This window comes from Corvus brachyrhynchos, unplaced genomic scaffold (assembly GCF_000691975.1).
Source record: "Corvus brachyrhynchos isolate BGI_N302 unplaced genomic scaffold, ASM69197v1 scaffold671, whole genome shotgun sequence".
In the NCBI taxonomy this organism is placed as follows: domain Eukaryota; kingdom Metazoa; phylum Chordata; class Aves; order Passeriformes; family Corvidae; genus Corvus; species Corvus brachyrhynchos.
In genome coordinates, this window is record NW_008236441.1 from 1,398,763 (window position 1) to 1,407,129 (window position 8,367).

General features: G+C 45.0%; 1 long non-coding RNA gene across 2 annotated transcripts in view; it reads left to right on the forward strand.

The window, feature by feature from the left end:
• LOC108449841 overlaps positions 1–7,647 on the forward strand; it is a 30,211-nt gene extending 22,564 nt beyond the window's left edge. For both annotated transcript variants that reach the window (XR_001866132.1, XR_001866133.1), the window contains one exon: positions 2,227–7,647. This is a non-coding gene — a long non-coding RNA (uncharacterized LOC108449841). The remainder of the gene's footprint in view (positions 1–2,226) is intronic.
• The last annotated feature ends 720 nt before the right edge of the window (positions 7,648–8,367 follow it).

Below are 8,367 nucleotides of genomic sequence, written 5' to 3' on the forward strand. Positions count from 1 at the left end.
GAGTGCAGTGGGTTTCTGAACTGGAAGCAGGAAGGGCAAGAGATGCCTCTCCTTCCCCACGCTACAATTATGAGCATGTTCATTTATTTGGACACACATCAGAGCAGCTGGAAAATGTTCCTCTGCACTGGGAATTCTGCTGTCACGGCAAGGTGCAGCCCGTGTCCTTTATCTGGATGGCTCACTGTGAAAGTGATGTTAAAGACCAGGTCCTAAACTTGTTTCCCATTATTTAAAGAACTCCTGCTTTGGGGCACTTTTTGCTGTGCATGGAAATAGAAACAAGAAGAGACACTGAATACTCACCAGCGCCTTCTCTGTAAACCCTTCCTCTTCACTGATCTTCACAGATATTTTATTCCCCAGCTGCCCCAGACATTTTATTCAGCTCAGTAGAAGAATCTCAGCAGAATTATTGCAATAAAAGAGGCATTGACTCTGAGCTGGCCTGTGGCATGTAGGAACACTCCATATGCTACACCAGCGAATTTATAAACCAGAGCAATGCAGCAGGTGTTCTGCTGCCTCTCCTCTGCATATACCTGTGGGCAGGCAACGTGTAGCACTTGTGATGCTGCCTTATGTTAACAGCAGGGTGGCCAAATAATACAGGACAGCAAACTTTCTCTCCTGTGATTATTTTGCTGGTGCAGACACCAAGACTGAGACATTTAAAGGAGAAGATACAGTACCCTGAGGCTGAACATAAAATATTTATATGAAGAGGCCGTGGACTAATAAATTTCAGTTATAAATGTTTACAGCTGAAGGTAGTAATAAATAACCTTCCAAAAGCAATATTTCAATTTGCACTTATTGTACTTTACTACATGTTATATTTTCAGGAAACAATAATAATTATAACAGGACATGGAATTAGCTCATGTTTAATGAATGATTACCCGGTTTAGTTGTGATTGTTATAACATCAGGGAACAATTAAAACTGGGAAGTGTTGTTTATTCTGGAGAGAGATGGGACTGTTTCTCCATGTATACATCCAACTGATGCGCAATCTGTTCATTAAATTGTGACTGAGGTGGGTACACTTTAATAAATTTGTCAGATCAGTCTCCAGCTTCAGCTGTGCAGGCTTCACATGGTCTTTAGCAACAGAGGGTTAAAGCCAGGATGAAATTTAATCTTCGGTGACCTCAATGTCCATCTCCTACTGATTTGCAAGAACAGAAGCTAGAAATCATTACTGGTCATTCTACTCCTTCCCCTTGGTGTTCACTGCACCCAGCCTGGCTGCTCTCTCCTCATTACTTAGGGCAATACTGTTGTCATCTTTAACCTGTGTGTGCCTTGTAGCTTTGCTTCGAGTTGTGACCTTGCAATTAAATGCTTGGGATGGGTCTAAAAGAGAAATACCTTACCTGGTGACACAGATGGAAATGCTGTGTTGACATCTCTGTTGGGCTGATTCAGCCTTGACTGGTGCAAGTGGAGTGGTTTATACTGCCTAAAAATGAGTCACTCAGTGCACAGAAAGCACCTGCTAATAAAGTTGATTGTCTGTCTCATCTTGTGGTGACAACAGCTGTCTTGTGACAGGGACCAGCAAGCTCTGTCCAGAAGGGGAGAGCTCCTGGGAGAGCTCTGTCTGGCACATCAACCTCAGACAGGGAGGGAGATAATAGTTACAAATAACTGGATATTGCCTTGGCATGCAGGCTGCAGGACTCTTATCTAACCCAAACCCCTGACAGATAGGCTTCACCTTGTGTTAGGAGTGGCAGCTGTACAAAACTATTAAGTACAATCCTTCGGTTCCTGTGAGCAAGGCAGAGACAGGGAGAGGCTTCTATGAAGGATAATTTCACAGAATCATGGAATATTTTGAGTTGGAAGGGGCTCATAAAGATCATCAAGTTCAACTCCTAACTGAATGGCCCATACAGAAATCAAACCCACAACCCTGACATTACTAGCACCACTCTCTGGCCAGTGGCTATTTACCTCACCCTTGTCACAGGGAGCTGTGGTTCTCCTAGGGGGCTTCTTGCTTGCTTCTGACTGTGGCCAGCCCTCTCCAGTAGTGCCTGCTTGGCTTTCACTCGGCAGGCAGCTCTCTTGTGGCTGAACATGATGAGATGACATCTCTCTTCTCTAATGTTTTTTATATCCTTCAAATGAGTGTCTGCTGTCTAGTTACACACTGTGTTAATTTTTCTCTTCTGTTTCTTTTTTGTCTTTCCTCTGTGTCTTTCTGCCTTTCTCTAGCCCACGTCTCTGTGGAAAAAAGACGGACCTTGGCAGATGTGTTCTTGGCCTTTCCCAGAGAGGACATGATGTACTGCAAGGATAGATGGGAGCTGCAGCCAGGCTGAGCCATGGTGCAAGATGCCTCCAAAGCCCTCTGTAAATAGAGATGTTTTGGACAGTCTGGTATTCAGGATACCCCTGGAATATGGAGATGTCTGAGAGGTGATGCCTTAGATGAGAAGCACCTCTCTAATATCAGGGCATGAGTCTTTGTGGTAGTGCTGCCACTGTGCTGGTTTAAACATGTGGGTGCGACAAGGTGTGCAAGGAGCAGACAGTGAGTTGAACAGGCTGCCACAGCCAGCAGGAGGAAACAGAGGAGCCTTGGGCCTTGCAAGCAGAGATCAGAAACTGCTTGTCAATAAAACCTGCACCTCTCAGTGCTAAGTGCAAGCTGAATTCCTCCATCTCTGGTAAGATGAGCTGAGAGAAAACAGGATGGGCACAAATACAGGAGTGAGCTGAGGGGCAACATGGGAGAGGAGGCTGTCTCCTTAGGGAAGGGTGACAGCAATTCTTAATCTTTGTACTGGACAACTTGACAACTTTATACTGTTCTTTCCAGTTAATAAATGTAAGGAGTGTTTCCCAGGCACTGCCTATGCCCACTTGGCAGGTGTTGGACTGCTGCACCTGCTCTTTTTGAGATTTACATCCATGGGGAAGCTGTCTGGAGATGGGAAGGGTCAGTGCCGGAAAAATGTTGAGACAGAGTTCACTTTTCGTAGATTCTCCCTGGTCTAACATGCTTGGTGAGCTTCCTTGAGAAATCCTTTTCTTTTCTTTTCTAAGTGGGTACGAGAAGGCTGCCAAATTTCCACCTCATAGTTTGCATCTCCCCTCGTAACTCCCTGAGATAAGTTTAGCTGGGAAACCAAACCGGTTGGGTTGGCTCTGGGGGGAAGGCAACCCATCTGGAGGCTTTGATCTCCGCTGCAATGCTTGGAATGTGCAAGAGGCAGAAAAAAGAGAACTGGGCAAATATTTGAAGGCCCTCTGTGACAGCTCCCTTTAGCAAGCACTTCACCCAGGAGCCCTTTGGAGAGCTTTCAGCTGCATTGTCTCTGGAGTGGCCCTTAAATGGGCAGGGGAAGACAGCAAAGGCAAGACTGAAAGTAAGGGTGCGGCTTCTAAGGAAGCACAGTGTTTGCATACTCCCCTCCACACTTCTGGATAAGCTCTTGTACGAGGTTGTGACCCTTGCACCCAAAAATCGTATTTCAGACAAATTTTTCCTGTTAAGAAAGCAGGAGTGTTTCCCAAGGCACGTGGGCAGCTCTGCTGCTCTTGAAGTCAGGAGTGGAGTTGAACATTTCTGTGTGTTGGCACCTTGCAGTAGATGCGAGATCATGTGCTCCACACCTGCCCTCAGGAAATGCATCACTTCGGGCTCTTGCTCACCTGCTTTGCAGGAGCTTTGTGCAGGACAGCCAGACAGATGGAAAAATGGGCAAAAATGACGAAAATATTCATACATATTAAGGTTCCCATTAATTATTGAATTACCAATTCACTTATTGAAGAATAATTTTTAATATTTATAGCATCCAGATTGCTGATGATAGATTAACTGTGATGGCATAATTTAGCAAATATTTTAAAAATAAAACATTTAACAAATAACATTTCCACCATTTTTCCATCTTAAAAAAAAGTGTGAAGGCCTCATGAATATATGCAGTCCTTTCTGATCTTAAACTATGCTTTTGAATATTTTATTATTATTATGGATTGCTTTATTGCAGATTTTATCCTCAGGTTGTTTCCCAATGAACTTCTACACTCCAAGGCAGAAAGAAACCTATGTCAAAATAAGCTTATGGTAACAGCACTATAAATCCACTGTGTAAGTACAGTAGTAAGTAAATGCATTATATGGCTCTATTTCTTTCTACTGATTTCTCTGTCTGAAGTTTCTGTAGAACAGTGATTGATGTATATGAAAACCATTTAGCACATATTAAACCAGGGAGTCAAAATATTATTTTAAAATTTCCAAGATCCATTGATCCAAATTTATGTCAGAATCTCCTGAAAGGTTACATTGGCCCATGTTTTGCAGTATTCATTTGTCATTGTAAAAGTTCCTACGTAATAGTGCAGTAAAATCTAACATATATATGGGTGCCAAAACGCAAAATTTCTCAAATTTCTGAAACAAAACGAGAAGGGATATTTGCAGTTTCTTCAAAATGTCGGATTCGTAAAGGCTTGTTTGGGCTTCTTTGTTAAAAATGATTTGCTTGTATTTTTATGCCTAAAGCGTTTATTTTATTGGAAAAAGTGGTTTTGGGGCAGATATTTCCACCTGATCTTACAACAAGCCTATGCCTGCCATGTTCTTAAGGCAGGAACTCTTCCACCAGATGTTTGCTGTGAGTGATATTGTAATGTTTTCTCAAAAGTACTTAACTGCAGTTCATCAGGAAAAATGATTCCTTGGCTTCCTTCACAATAACGTCATGTCAAAAATAGACGTGAGATCTCGTTATTTATATTGCTGAAGTACTGAATGGCCTTGCCTGAGAACAGACTGTTCCTGCATCAGGAACGACGCTGGGAGATAGGCTTTCACTGAAGAACCAGCTCTTGAAGGAGATGAGGCAGATGAGGAAAAGGCGACAAATGGAGCACCCTAAAACTGCTGCACAGAAGTGATGGTGGAATATCAGTGGCAATCCTGAGCCATTTTCCAGAGAACCCCATCATTTTCTGTTCATTCACCTCTTCTCCCCATCCTTCCTCTCCGGCAGCCGGGATCGGCCTGGGACATGCTCCTGGTGACAAGAGGTAGAAAATTCCTACTTTGCTTCAGTGTTTGTACTGAGAAATGAGCTTATTCAGATCTAGAAATGTCCCGGGCTGTGCCTTGTAGCTCAGCTGAAGATGAGCCGATAGGGAATGAGGATGACTAAATTTATTCAGTCAGTGGGTGGACATTCCTGTCTTGCAAACCATGATGACTGATCCATCATGAAAAGTTGGGCTATCAGATTGCTATTTAGCAAATACAAACGGAAAAATCCTCTTGTACATCTGAAAAGATGCCTCTCTGCAAGGTGTGAGGGTCCAGCTGGCCCACCTGCCCATGGGATTGCTTTAGTTACCTCTTCATAGGCATGGCTAGTGAGGCTGGTCCTTTAGGAAGTCTTCCACCCTGAAGCACAGAAAGGAAGCTGGTTTGCAGGTTCATTTTACTTACATGTGTCTATTGTGATTTCTTTATTCAGGGTAAAAAAAAAAAAAACCCAAAAAGTGAAAATGCGCAGTTTTTCCAAAGCATCAGAATACGTTGCTAATTTCTTTGTTAGTGCCCTTTTCGAGGTGCATGTGCCACTCCATGTGACTGCTCTGGACTTCAATTTCTTCTGCCCAGGGTCATTTTGCAGCTGTAATCTCCCTGCCATTTTTTTTTTCCTGGGGAATGGGTAGAGTTTGCAAATAATATTTCCTTGCCTAAAAGACAAGGTGATGCTTCTTTAGTAGCTGCTATTCTGTGAGTGTATCTGAGGGCTTTGCCATCAAGCAAGCTCTCTTTGGGATTCTGCTTCCTCGGGTGCATCGGAGGCTATTTCTTAGCATGAAGTAATTGGAGGCAAGGCAGTTTTACAGCAGGAGGCAGGGGGTGCTCGCTAATCGCAGCCTTCGCCCTGCTCGAGTGCTGTGCCTGCTGACAAAGCCCTCCTTGCTGGAGGCACTTGTGTTTGGTGGGGCAAATCAGGTCACTGGGATCTGCAGCTGCCTCGTGGCTAAAGCAATCAGCTGGAGCTCCAGGAGACAGGAGTAAGGACAGCTCTCACTGTGGGGGAATGTGGGCACCCTGTGAGGGGGAGGTGGCCATTATCTGCCCACCTGGCTGAGTTCGAGGGTGGGAGCTGCTCTGGCAGGCTGCTCATTTGCAAATAGATGCTTGTGCTCATCCAGGTGTGAAGAGGGAATGGGCGATATCTTCTCTGGAGCAAGAGGCTTTGCCAGCAGAGTTTCTGCTCCACATGAAGGGAGGTGAACTTTCACAGTGTCCCAAGCACCCGCAGAGGGGAAAAAAGAACTGTGCAAGGCTGTCGTGTGTCCCACGGACAGCACCAGCGTTCCTCAAACCACTGGGCATTATGGAAACACTTCTGAATGACCAGGGTGGTGTTTTCAAGTTTGTTTACCGATGAGTGTAAATGTAAATTGAGGTTTTCATTGTACAGGATGTGAAACTAAGATGTGATGCACTAAGTGTCTGAAAAGCCTGTCCTTATCTCCCTCTGCAATTCAGGTCATGATGATCTTCCAAAAGCAAAGCTCTTCTCATTCACACATGTAGAGCTTGAAGCTGCTGCTGGTCAGGCACAGGACTAGGATGGGTCTGTGTCATGCAAAGAGATTGTTTTCTGGGAAGATATATTTACTCCAAAGAGACAGCAGTTCCCTTCCTCATCTTTGTCACCACAGCTGGAAGCCAAAATGGATTGTTTCATTTTTTCTAAGTCTTAGGTTCCTGCGAAGGAGATTCAAGTGGAGCTTTGCTTGGTGGGACTTCAGTCTCGTTTTAGGTTTTCCATGGAGAACCTGCTGGATTTATCCTGCTTCCCCACTCACACAAAGGTCATCAGTTCAGCACTAGGGCGTGGCTGATGGATGGAGCTGTCATTCAAGATGTTCAGCTCCTCAAAGGCTGCTGCTCAGGGGCAGATGCATGGCAAAACAGCAGTTTCCTTTGGAAATGGGGGAATGGGGACAGGCGAAAATGGTGGCAGTGACATAGCAGGCTTTGTACCTGTTCTTATTCTCAAAGTTAAAATCTACCGTCCTTGCAGGAGGAGCAACGCAGGACTGAGCAGTGCCTTATCCCTTACTGGTGGAGTCATACCTGGTGAGAAGAACCATCAAGAAAATGGTTTTCCTGGCAGATGGCTTGGCCAGCCAGCAGGGATTACAAACCTCTCTGGGAACCTTTCCTTTATGGCTAGTGAGAAGGTGATATTGCTTGTGACAGCGCAGAAAGATTGGCTGAAATAAAATAAAGAGGTTTCCATGGTGATCCCTTCATATTGCAGTAAATTTTCATCTTGCAGTCAGCTGGGTTGTACTTCTTCCCCCAGAGGAAGAGTCCTCAGCTCCCCCTGCATTATTAGTTCCTACTGGTGCTAAGGGAAGGCTGGCAGGCCCTGAGTGGAGCCACTGACATGGACGGCTCTGTGGTGGCCTAATTAATTATCCTGAAGAGGTCAGACTGCCCAGACAGCCTGCAGGTGCTTTAGAAAAAAGGAATAGATATAAAGATGTAGCTGTAGCTAAAGGTAACAGAGGAAGGAAATAGGTTTCTTCTCATTGTACAGCTGGGGAAAGAACCATAGTCAAATTGGGTGACTGCCCCAAAACCAGAGCCCAGGTGCTGTTAGAGGAGGGAATTGAATGTCTAATTCCCAGACTCTGGCATGGAAGACATCTTTTCTCCTGAGGGTAATACCAGAGAAGGCACTGACCTGCAGAGGGCTGGCAGGGAATGGAAGCTCTTTGCAAGATTGCCTATGGGAGTACCACGAAGGGAAGAGGCAAGGGATCCTCCCAGGCTGTGGCTAACAGGGGTGAAAACTGACCAGCAAAAGAGTGACCTGTCATTTCAGGAGACAAGGAAAGCCCTCCAGCTGTCGAAGGCAATGACTCACAGGTTTCCTGTAAGTGTGATGTCTCCTGCCGTGCTGCAGAAATGAGCAGCCGCAAGACGTGTCTCACTGTGGGTAGGCTCAGCCGAGACTTTCCTGGGATGACGGCATCTTTCCATCTGCATCTGAACTTGAGAGTCATGCACACAGTGCTAGTCAAGCTTTGCCACCCAAAACATGCTTAATATGAAAAGCGTTTCCCTAAGAAGGTGTGTCATTTAATGCAAATGAATGCTGCCTTAAGATCATGTTAATTTCTGCTACAGAGCAAATCTCCTCTGTCTGCTTCCTGCATCACAAAGCCAAAATAACCCTGACCTACCCATGGCCACACTCAAACCTCCGTGCCTTTGGACTGTTGTTGTATATTGTATACAATTCATAATAGGCTGGAGACTTGAGGAGCAAAGAGGGACGTGCAGGAGGGATGCTCTGATTGTGGCTA